Source organism: Chiloscyllium plagiosum, unplaced genomic scaffold (assembly GCF_037043375.1).
Source record: "Chiloscyllium plagiosum isolate Xiang-an unplaced genomic scaffold, Cpla_swu_hap1 HiC_scaffold_20, whole genome shotgun sequence".
NCBI lineage: Eukaryota > Metazoa > Chordata > Chondrichthyes > Orectolobiformes > Hemiscylliidae > Chiloscyllium > Chiloscyllium plagiosum.
Window position 1 is genome coordinate 14,115,410 of NW_028270158.1, and position 11,476 is coordinate 14,126,885.

An 11,476-nucleotide genomic window follows, 5' to 3' on the forward strand; every position below is an offset into this window, starting at 1 on the left:
CCAGGCATCAAATCATATTGCAGCAGCAGCCACCAATAGTAAAGAAATTTTACATTGATCAGTCAGTATAATCTGCTCTGAAAGGGAGTGTTGATCAGCGAATTGGCTGGATCGGAAAAGTGTGTTGCTGGATAAGTGCAGCAGGTCAGGCAGCATCCAAGGAACAGGAGAATCGACGTTTCGGACATAAGCCCTTCTTCAGGAATGCTGAAGAAGGGCTTACGCCCAAAACGTCGATTCTCCTGCTCCTTGGATGCTGCCTGACCTGCTGCGCTTTTCCAGCAACACATTTTTCAGCTCTGATCTCCAGCATCTGTAGTCCTCACTTTCTCACGGTTGGCTGGATGGCTGGTTTCTAATGCAGAATAATAATACAGCACCGCTGCCTCACAGCGCCAGGGATCCAGGTTTGATTCCAGCCTCAGGTGACTGTCAGTGTGGAGTTTGCACATTCTCCCCGTGTCTGTGTGGGTTTCCTCTGGGTGCTCCGGTTTCCTCCCACAGTCCAAAGATATTGGAGATGCCTCATCAATGGAATATTTCAGAATACACAAAGGAAGTACATTTCCATAACCAATACTTTACATCCCGCTGTTGGAATGAATTATGTGCATAGAAACCCTGTGGCCATTATCCAACTATTTGACATGTTTCCACCATAACTTCAGTCCGTCACCATCAGAATCAAAGCAGCAAGGTGTCAACGGCCAGTTGCCCTGCTCAATTTTACTGCAGCCTCTACTCATCTCCCACCGAAGAGAAGCCAGGAGAATCCCAGTGGAGTTTCCAGTCAGGAAATAGCAGACATGCTGCAGAATGTGGGGAGATTTATTCTGGCAAACCCAGTTGTTCATGATATCTAATAGTGACTTCGCCAAAGTTACTGGAAATTACAACCGTTAATGCATCCAGGCTCTGATAGCAATATTCTCAAAGGAAAAGAAGCCATTCATTGAATCTAGAGAGTAAATGAGAATTATAGTAATAGGACAAATAGATAAATAGTAATTATAGAAATAGTAAATTAGAATAATGTTGAGAAACATAAGGTTATTTGGGGCACCACAGAAGCCTTGAAATGAATAGCGTGCTATTAAAGTAACAGAGCAGGGGAGGTAATTCATATGTGATAAAAATGTGACTGAACCTCTCGTCATTCTTCACAACAGCAGGAACAAGGTAAAAAGAAAATTAGCTTGCACGCAGGGATCAGGAAGGGTAAGTAAATGAGCCCCTTTCCTGGTGCTGGAAGCTTGCTGGTAATTAATGATGGTTAGAGACAAACAAAAACCTGCAGATGCTGGAATCCAAGGTAGACAGGCAGGAGGCTGGAAGGACACAGCAAACCAGGCAGCTTCAGGAGGTGGGTAGCACAGCAAGGCAGGCAGCATCAGGAGGGAGAGAAGTCGACATTTCGGGTGGAACCCTTCTTCAGGTAATTAATGATAATCAGAAAGCTATATTGCTGCTGAGTTGCTGACATGGGCTGCGAAGACGTCCAGAAATGTGGAGTCAAATGCAAGGGAAAGATAATAGGAAGAATCCAATTGATTCCATTTTATTAAAGAAAAGGCATTGGCAAAGGATGGATTGGTCAGACATAAAACAAGCGAATGTATCTGGTGGGGGAATGGACTCTGAAGAGGAAAGTTAACTCCCCTTATCTACATCCCATTAAAGTTCCTCAACTACAAATGAGCAAGGGTGCAAGATGATATAATTTGCATTATCATCCAAAAGGATAAGGGAAACAGACACCAGCACCTTCAAGTCCCCTCCAAGCCACCCACCTTCCTGACTTGGAATTATGTCACTGGGTCAAAATACTGGAACTCCCTCCCCAAGGGCATTGTGGGTCTGCCTACACAAAATGGACGACAGTGGTTCAAGAGGCAGCTCACCACCACTTTCTCAGGGGCAATGAGGGGCAGGTAATAAATGCTGGCCCAACCAGTGAAGACCACGTCCCATGAGTGAATATAAAAAAGCATTTACCTGCACAAGAAACAGTGCAACCATACAGTTGGGACTAGGCTAGGATGATACCAGACCTGACTCCCAACACTTCCACCCATTAGATCGAATATATGTCACTATAAAGCAAGAGAATGTGAACTAAAGAAAGCCATACTGCATCACCAAAGATTCATTATAGTGCTTCACTTATTCAAAGAATTAGCACTCTGAAGTACACTTCTTGGACAATATTTGCACTCTCATCTTCCAGATTCCCTTGAGAGGGTATCTTGTCTTGTCCTATCACGCTAGCACAGGCTAGAAACACAGTATGCAGAGTTCAACTCAGTCTGCAAGAGATCTGGAAAAACTATGTCATGGTCCCAGTGTGCTTCAATCAATGCCCTCTTGCTATTAATCTTATACTTTCTCTTGATTGCAATCTTGTCTGTATTACATTGTCTTTGTTCATGTTTCCTTTATCTCCCCTGTGTTACTTTATTCTGAAGGTGAGGGCTGGCTGGGGTTGGTACTGAGTGAGGATTGGAGCGAATGTGCAGCTACTCAACATATTGATGGATGGTAGGATTGGACAGTCACTGGCGACTGTAAGTACTTGAATGACTTCTTCATGAAGACATGAGGGAGTACAGAGAAAATTTGTTAGTCAAGGCTTTTGCCTCTGAAGCAGAAGATTTTGGGGTTTCAAATCCTCCTCCAGTGATTGAGGGTAAAAGGTTGACACTGCAAAGTAATACAGGGGGAGTGCCACACTGTTGGAGGTGTTATCGAGTTGGATTCTTGATTCAGTTCTTAATTATCAGGAGGAGATGAGAAAGCAGATTCATGGCCACAATCAGTCCAGCCATGGTCTTATTGAATGGCAGGCCTGAGGGGTCGAATGTTTGACCCTTGTTTGTGTGGAAAAATATTCACGAAAACAGCTACAGGAATGATGAGCTTGAGTTCGGTGCAGATAGATCGGACAAATTGGAACTGCTTAAAGAGAAAGTTGTGGGGAATTTAAAATCATGAGGCATCCAGACAGAGTGGAAAAAGAAAAGGTTTTTTCTCCTATGAAGAGATTGAGAACAAGAGGACACAGATTTAAGGCAATTAACTTAAGAAGCAATAGAGACATGAAGTAAAGGACAGCACGGTGGCTCAGTGGTTAGCACTGCTGCCTCACAGCGCCAGGGACCCAAGTTTAATTCCTGCCTCAGGCAACTGTTTGTGTGGAGCTTGCACATTCTCCTTGTGTCTGTGTGGGTTTCCTCTGGGTTCTTTCCACAGTCCAGACTTGTGCAGGTTAGATGCATTGGCCATGCTAAATTGTGCAGGTTAGGTGGATTAGCCAGGGGAAATGCAGGGTTACAAGGGTCAGGTAGGGGGGGGTTAGTCTGGGTGAAATGATCTTCAGATGGTTAGTATGGGCTGAATGGCCTCCTTCCATATTGTAGGGATTCCATGAGAAAGTCTTCCATGCAGGAAAAGGTTACGGTCATGGATTACACCACCAGAAGATATTTTGCCAAGTTGAGAATTAGAATGTTAGCTGCAGAAAGAAAAAAAAAATGCAGGGACACAGGAAGAAGAAGGAAGGATAGCATGAGGTGAATTGCTTATTCGGAGAGCCAAGAGCTGTCACAATTGGCCAAAGTGTTCTCCTTCAGCGCTGCAACCAATCTGTGAGTTTTCAGATGTCTGATCTGATCTGGGACGATGCCCGAAACGTCGATTCTCCTGCTCCTCGGATGCTGCCTGATTTGCTGTGCTTTTCTAGCACCCCACTCTCGACTCTGTTCTCCAACATCTGCAGTCCTTACTTTCTCCTATGCGATCTGGGATGAGCCCTGGTAAACAATGATGTGATGTTTTTAAGGATAGATAATATGGAAAAGAAAGGAGAGGGGTAGGAGACATTGAAAGAAAAAGACACAACGCATATTGGTTCAAGTTTTTGCTGTGTGAGTCTTGGAAAGTTCCTACAATATCTAACTGTGAAAACAATTTATTTTTATGTTTGCTTAAATGACTTTTCCATCATAAAAACACAACTTACCTATGTGCAACTGCAAAGTACTTCAGAGGAACTGACAATCTCCAGAAGCTGATATTAGATTACTTACAGTGTGGAAACAGGCCCTTCGGCCCAACAAGCCCACACCAACCCTCCAAAGAGCAACCCACCCAGACCCATTCCCCTACACCTAACACTACGGGAAATTTAGCATGGCCAATCCACCTAACCTGCACATCTTTGGAGTGTGAGAGGAAACCGGAGCACCCAGAGGAAAGCCACGCAGACACGGGAGAACGTGCAAACTCCACACAGGCAGTTGCCCGAGGCGGGAATTGAACCCAGATCTCTGGCGCTGTGAGGTAGCAGTGCTAACCATTGAGTCATTGTGCTGCCCAAATTACAATTTGATTCTGATTTTCACATTCTTGAGAGAGACGTATGAAATGCATGTAGAGAGGAGAATGAAGGGACAGATGGGGAAAGCAACAAAATAAAGGAGTGAAAAAGAGTCAAGGACTAAGAGCTATTTAAAAAATGAGAACAACACAACAAAGAAAACAGAATAATAAACAGAAATCCATGGAAAGCTCATCAGTTGTAGATATATGCAGAGACAGCTGTGGGAAGAATGCTTTAGGAATCACCCGAAAAGTACTTTTAAATATTGATAATCAGACTATCTGATAGAAATGGAAAAAATTAAAGCTAGTTAAAGTAGAAATGTTTCTACAAATAAAATCTTCCTTACTAAAGATAAAACCATCGTCTGGAGACAGTTTGTTATTGAAAACTGAAAATAGCCATTGGTTTCCAGCTTAATGAGATTCTCACTAAAACCCAGACTATATCACACAGGGAAATAAAACATTATTCAATTTGTTCAAAGTTATAATGTTCTTGAATTGGTTTGATTTATTTATTGTTGTCACATGTACCTAAGTACAGTAAAACGTTTTGTTTTGCAAGCAGAAAAGGCAGATCATAGCAACAAGGACATACAAATCATACGGCACTTAGACAGAGCGAGATTAAAAATGACACAACACCAGGTTATAGTCCAATAGGTTTATTTGGAAGTATTAGCTTTCAGACTGCCGCTCCTTCATCAGGTGGTTCAGCACCCTGAAAGCTAGTGTTTCCAAATAAACCTGTTGGACTATAACCTGGTGTTGTGTCATTTTTAACTTTGTCCACCCCAGTCCAACACCGGCTCCTCTACATCATAGACAGACAAAGGCATGCAAGGTCATGGCTGCACAGGAGGTGAACAGACCAAGATCAACATTATTTGAACTAAGAGAGTTCCATTCATCAGTCTAATAACAGCAGGGAAGCAGCTGTTCTTGAACCTGTTGGTGCATGTGTTCCAAGTGTCTGTACTTTCTCCCTGATGGAAGGGGTTGGAAGGGAGCATTACTGGAGTGGGAGGGGTTTTTGATGATGTTGGCAGCCTTTCCATGACAATGAGAAGTGTAAATGGAGTCCATGGATGGGAGGTTGGCTTCCATGATGGTCTGGGCTGTTCACACCACCTTCTGTAGCTTCTTATGGCCCTGGACAGAGCAGTTGCCGAACCAGGCTGTTATGTGCCCGGACAGTACGTTTTCAACGCTGCATCTGTAAACGTTGGTGAGGGCTGTTATGGACATGCCGAATTTCCTGAGACGCCTGAGGAAGAAGAAGTGTTGTTGTACCTTCTTGACCGTCGCATCCACTCGCAAAGTCCAGGACAGGTTGTTGGTTATCATCACTCCTAGGAACTTGACGCTCTCCAGCCTCTCCACTTCAGCTCCATTGATGTAAATGGGGGTGTGTCCTCCTCCTTTCTTCCTGAAGTCAATGATCAGTTTTTTAGTTTTACCGACATTGAGAGAGAGGTTGGTATCATTACACCAGGTCACCAAGCCCTCGATCTCCTTTCTGTACTCATCGCTGTTTGATATCCATCTTACCATGGTGGTGTTGTCAGCAAACTTGTAGATGGCGTTGATTCGGAATTTAGCTACACAGTCTTGGATGTACACGGAGTACAGTACGGGGCTGAGACTGCATCCTTGGGGAGGGGCTCCAGTGTTGAGGGTTATTGTGGAGGAGGTGCAGTTGTCTATCCTCACTGATTACAGTCTGTGGGTCAGGAAGCTGAGGATCCAGTTGTAGAGGGCAGAGCCAAGACCTTGGTCTCGGAGTTTTGTGATCGGTCTGGAGGGAATTATAGTATTGAAGGTGGAGCTGTAGTTGGTGAGTAGCAGCCTGAGTTAGGTGTCCTTGTTATCCATATGACCCAGGGTGTAGGGCCAGATGATGGGTGTAGGGCTTGGGAAATGGTGTCTGCTGTACACCTGCTTGGCCAGTAGGCTAATTGCAAGGGATTGAGGCAGGCTGGGAGGCCCATTTGGTGAAGTGAAGAAAATAGACCACTAGATGATCTGATTATAGGAGCAGAATTAAGCTATTTAGCCCATTGAATCTGCTCCACCATTCAGTCAAGGCTGCTGTATTTCTCAATCCCATTTTCCTGTCTTCTCCCCATAACCCTTAATCTCCTTACCATTCCAGAACCTATCTACCTCTGCCTTAAATACACTCAATGACCAGGCCTCCACAGGTCTCTGTGACTGGTTAGCCTGACCTTGATGGTCAGTAAGATTTTGGAGTCCGTTATTAAAGATGAGATTGCAGAGTACTTGGAAGTGCATGCAGAGAAGGTGCAGAGAAAAATTGACTCTAATATATGAGCAATACATTCAAAAGTCTGATAACAGCAGGGACAAAGCTGTCCTTAAATCTGTTCACTATGAGGGCATGGAAGAGGGTGGGAGAGAGGGTAACTGGGGTGAGAAGGGTCTTTGATTATCTTGGCTACTTTCCTGAGATAGCGAGTGGTGGAGGTGGAGTCAATAGGTAGAAGGCTGGTTTTCATGATGGACTGGGTTGTGTTCACAATGCGCTGTAATTTCTTGCGGTCTTGGGCAGAGCAGTTGCCACACCATGCTGGTGATGCATCCAGAGAGGATACTTTCTATGGTACATCTATAAAAATTGGTAAGAGTCTTTGTGAATATGCCAAATTTCCTTAGCTTCCTGAGGACGTAGAGGCATTGTGTGCTTTCTTGACTGCAGTATTGACGTGGATGGACTAGGACAGATTGTTGGTGATATTTATTCCAAGGACCTTGAAGGTCATGACCATCTCCACCTCAGCCTCAATGATACAGATATGGGCGTGTCCTCTACCCCGCTTCCTGAAGTCAATGACCAGCTCCTTCATTTTACTGACATTGAGGGAGAGATTGTCATCTTTATACCATGCCACTAAGCTGTCGACCACTTTCCTGCACTCTGTCTCATTGTTGTTTAAGATCCAACTCACTCTGGTGGTGTCATCAGTGAACTTGTAAATGGAGTTAAAGCTGAATTTGGCCGCACAGTGGTGTATGTATATGAGGTATAATTGGGGATTGAGTACACAGCTTTGTGAGGCACCAGTGTTGAGGATTATTGTGGAGGACAAACTGATGCGAAGTATTATTGAATTCCTTCGCCATTTCTTTGGTAACCCATTGCGACTTCTCTAGTCTCATTTTCCATGGTCCAATGTCAACTCTGGCCTTTCTCTTGCTATTTAGATATCCAAAAAAGTCTTGCAGTGTTCTTTTATATTGCAAACTAGCTTATTCTCGTATTTCATCCTCTCTCTCTCTCTCTCTCCTTATTGTCTTTTTGATCTGCTCTTGGTTTTTAAAGGCTTCCCAATCCTCTGACTTCCCACTCATTTCACCACATTTTCTTTTGCTCTCAGGCTGGTCAGTCTTGATTGCCTTCTCCCTCCCTTATTAAGTTTCTTCTTCTTTGGGATGAATTTCTGCTGTGTCTCCCGAATTAGCTCCAGAAGCTCCTGCCATCACCTTCTGTGATGGGCTCCCCTTCCAGTCAAGGCAGAAGTGAGTACGGCTGATGCTGGAGATTAGGGTCAAGGTTAGAGTGGTGGAAAAGCAGAGCAGGTCAGGCATCATCTGAGGAGCAAGAAAATTGACGTTTTGGGCAAAGGCCCCGAGACTTCAATTTTCCTGATCCTCGGATGTTGCCTGACCTATTGTGCTTTTCCAGCACCATTCTAATATAACTCCCCTTCCAATCAACTCTGGCTTCTCCCTCATGAGTTACCTTTGTAGTTATCTTGGCTCAGTTGTAATACCTTTACATCTGATCCCTCTCAAACTACAGGGTGAATTCTATAATTTTATGGTTACTGACCCCGGGAATTCCTTCATCTTCAGCTCCCTAATGAAGTCTGCCTCATTACACATCACCAAATCCAGAATTTTCTTATCTTTATGGGGTCTGCTACAAGCTGCTCCAAAAAAACTTATAAAGTTCAATGAATTCCTTTTCTTGAGATCTGCTACCAACCTGATTTTCCAAGTCCACCTGCATATTGAAGTCCCCCATGATTATTATAATAATGCCTTTCTTGTCTGCCTTTCCTATCTCCTGATGCATTTTCTTCCTCATACTCTGACTACTATCAGGAGGCCAGTATACAACTCCCATCATGGTGTTTTTCCCTTCGCGGTTCCTCAACTCTACCCACACAGATTCTATGCCTTCAGACTCGATATCACTTCCTGCTATTGATTTAGTTTAATTTCTTACTAGCAAGGTAACCCTGCTCCTTTTTCTCATCTGCCTGTCCTTTCACTAGGATGTGGATCCTTGGAGATTTAGTTCCAGCCTTAATCCGCACATCTCTGTAATATCCACAGCAGCGTACAAGCCAATTTCAATCTGTGCTACAAACTCATTTATCCTCTTTTGTACACTGCATCCATTTCAGAAGGGGAATTACTCTCAATACAATCTACCATTCTTTAGGCACCTATTACTGTTTGAATATATAAAATTGATATGAAAATTATTTTGTTTTTAAAATGCCACATTTTATCAATCATTTTACATTTGTGGAATGGCTTGGTATTGCTAGTTTCCATTCTGATGAATAAGTTGGTAGCTCATTTGTGCCACTGTAATAGGCTCATCATAAGAGGGAGGGCTGATTCCTGCTTCATGTACTTTTCAGTCAAGAGTTCTGAAGAACAGTCATATCCGACTTAAAACATTACCTCTGTCCCTCTCTTCACAAATTCTGCCAGCCCTGTTAATGTTTCACCAGACTTTTGAAAACACTTCCAGCACACATGAAAACCGGTATCTGTTTTCACTTCAGTTTTCCAGCTTTCGCAGTATGTTGCTTTTAGTTAATGAAGCACGTTTGCTAAGATTTGACAAGAAGACTCATTGGGTCCCATGACAAAGAACCCTCCAAAAAAACCTACGAAATTCAGTCTTAGCCAAAAAAGATGAGATTCAGTTTCATACAGCTACTGTTTTAAAAATCCCTTAGGGAATAAAATCTGCTGTCTTTACCTGGTCTGGTCTATATGTGTTTTCAGACACACTGCACTCTCATTGACTCCTATCTACCCTCTGGGGAATGAATGTTGGTCTAGCAAGTGATACCTTCACCCCACAGACAAATAATAAAAAGGGGAGCAAACTGTTTGCTCATTATAAGACTTTTTTTAAAAAGAAAACTTCTGTTTTGAAAGAACTGCAAAAAGCATTCTGCCATTTAATCTACCTACCTGTCCTCACAGAAATTGGTGTTGGTATTTTTCTGAATGCCTTGAAGCTGATCTTAAGTGAGGTTTCCAGTTGTTCACCACTTTGAATTTAGATTTGTTTTAAAAGTGGTGAATTCTGTTTACCATCAGCTGCCATCATATTGCCATTTGCCTCCCATGTGGTTTTTGGACTCGATGAGGGAGTACCTTTCTTAGCTCATATAGCCTAGGGGCTAGATTTGAGTAACAATGGATGGAAAGAGTTGATAGACTTGTCTTATAATTCCTGCAGTTTTACGTGTGTGTATACATACATATAATATATGTATGCATTACAGTCATAGACTCTTCAGTGTGTGGGTGAACACTGAACTATTTGGACATACACTACAGCACATTTCCACTACATTATATATCCTTCAAGTGGTCCCAATTAAGATAGAGTCTGAGAGTTCCTTACCCATGGGTTATATACGGTGGTGTATCATGAACATGTCTTTTGAAGGCATAATTGTAGCTGCAAGGCATACATAACAATTTCTATTTTTATTATGGGCTGTCTAGCAAATTTTGCCTGAAATGTCAATTTTCCTGCTCCTCGGATGATGCCTGACCTGCTGTGCTTTTCCAGCACCACTCTAATCTAGACTCTGGTTTCTAGCATCTGCAGTCCTTGTTTTAACCTAGCTATAGAAAATGTCCATTGCAACTATTTTGTCAAGCCCTTTTACAAATCGAAACCCAATAATGGAATTTATTTGCAACAAATGTTAGATTAGATTCCCTACAATATGGAAACAGGCCCTTCGGCCCAACAAGTCCACACCAACCCTCTGAAGAGTAACCCACCCAGACCCATTCCCCACATTTCACCCTGACCAATGCACCTAACACTATGGGTAATTTAGCATGGCCAATTCACCTGATCGGCACATCTTTGGACTGTGGGAGGAAACCGGAGCACCCGGAGGAAACCCACACAGACACAGGGAGAATGTTCAAACTCCATACAGACAGTCGCTCAATGCAAGAATTGAATCTGGGTCCCTGGCGCTGTGAGGTAGCAGTGCTAACCACTGAGCCACCGTGCCACCCCCATAATTTCATAATCACATCACAACAGAGTCAGATAAAAATATATTAAGTCTGTAAGTTAGCTCACTGAGCTTGAAGGAGCTAACTTACAGGAGAAAGTGAGGACTGCAGATGCTGGAGATCAGAGCTGAAAAATGTGTTGCTGGAAAAGCGCAGCAGGTCAGGCAGCAACCAAGGAGCAGGAGAATCGATGTTTTGGGCATAAGCCTGCCCGAAACGTCGATTCTCCTGCTCCTTGGATGCTCCCTCACCTGCTGCGCTTTTCCAGCAACTCATTTTTCAGCTCAGGAGCTAACTTACAGACTTATCATCAACCTGAGCTACAAAACTCAAAAATCGCCAAAAACATATTATATAAAATGACTAATATACATTAACAATTCACTGACTAAAAAGACATTATTTCTGTTTTAAAAAAAAGAGGAACACCTCTACATGCATAGCTGACTTAATTACAATTCAATTTCATTATTTTGTTCCAGGTTCATCCATCACACCCAGATTTCTAACTGGCTGCTCATCTATTCTCATTTTGCATTCCCTAAATTATTGACCTCACATGACAAGGAGAGTTTCCAGGTAATTTGCTTTGCATTTTCATAATGTTTAATTTATTTCATAATGTTTAATGTGTTTCAGAAACTAACTTTGCTTGCTGAAAGTGTCTGAGGTCCTGCCCCTCAGAAGCGCACATCTGAATCACACTTCATTCCACGTCGAATGAAGTAACAGCGATTTAGCTGGCCATATTGCAGGCTTGCATAGCCCTGTTAGATTCTAA

General features: G+C 43.0%; 1 pseudogene; it reads right to left on the minus strand.

The window, feature by feature from the left end:
- Positions 1–5,199: 5,199 nt before the first annotated feature.
- LOC148146572 (uncharacterized) lies at positions 5,200–11,226 on the minus strand (annotated as a pseudogene).
- Between the last annotated feature and the right edge of the window lie 250 nt (positions 11,227–11,476).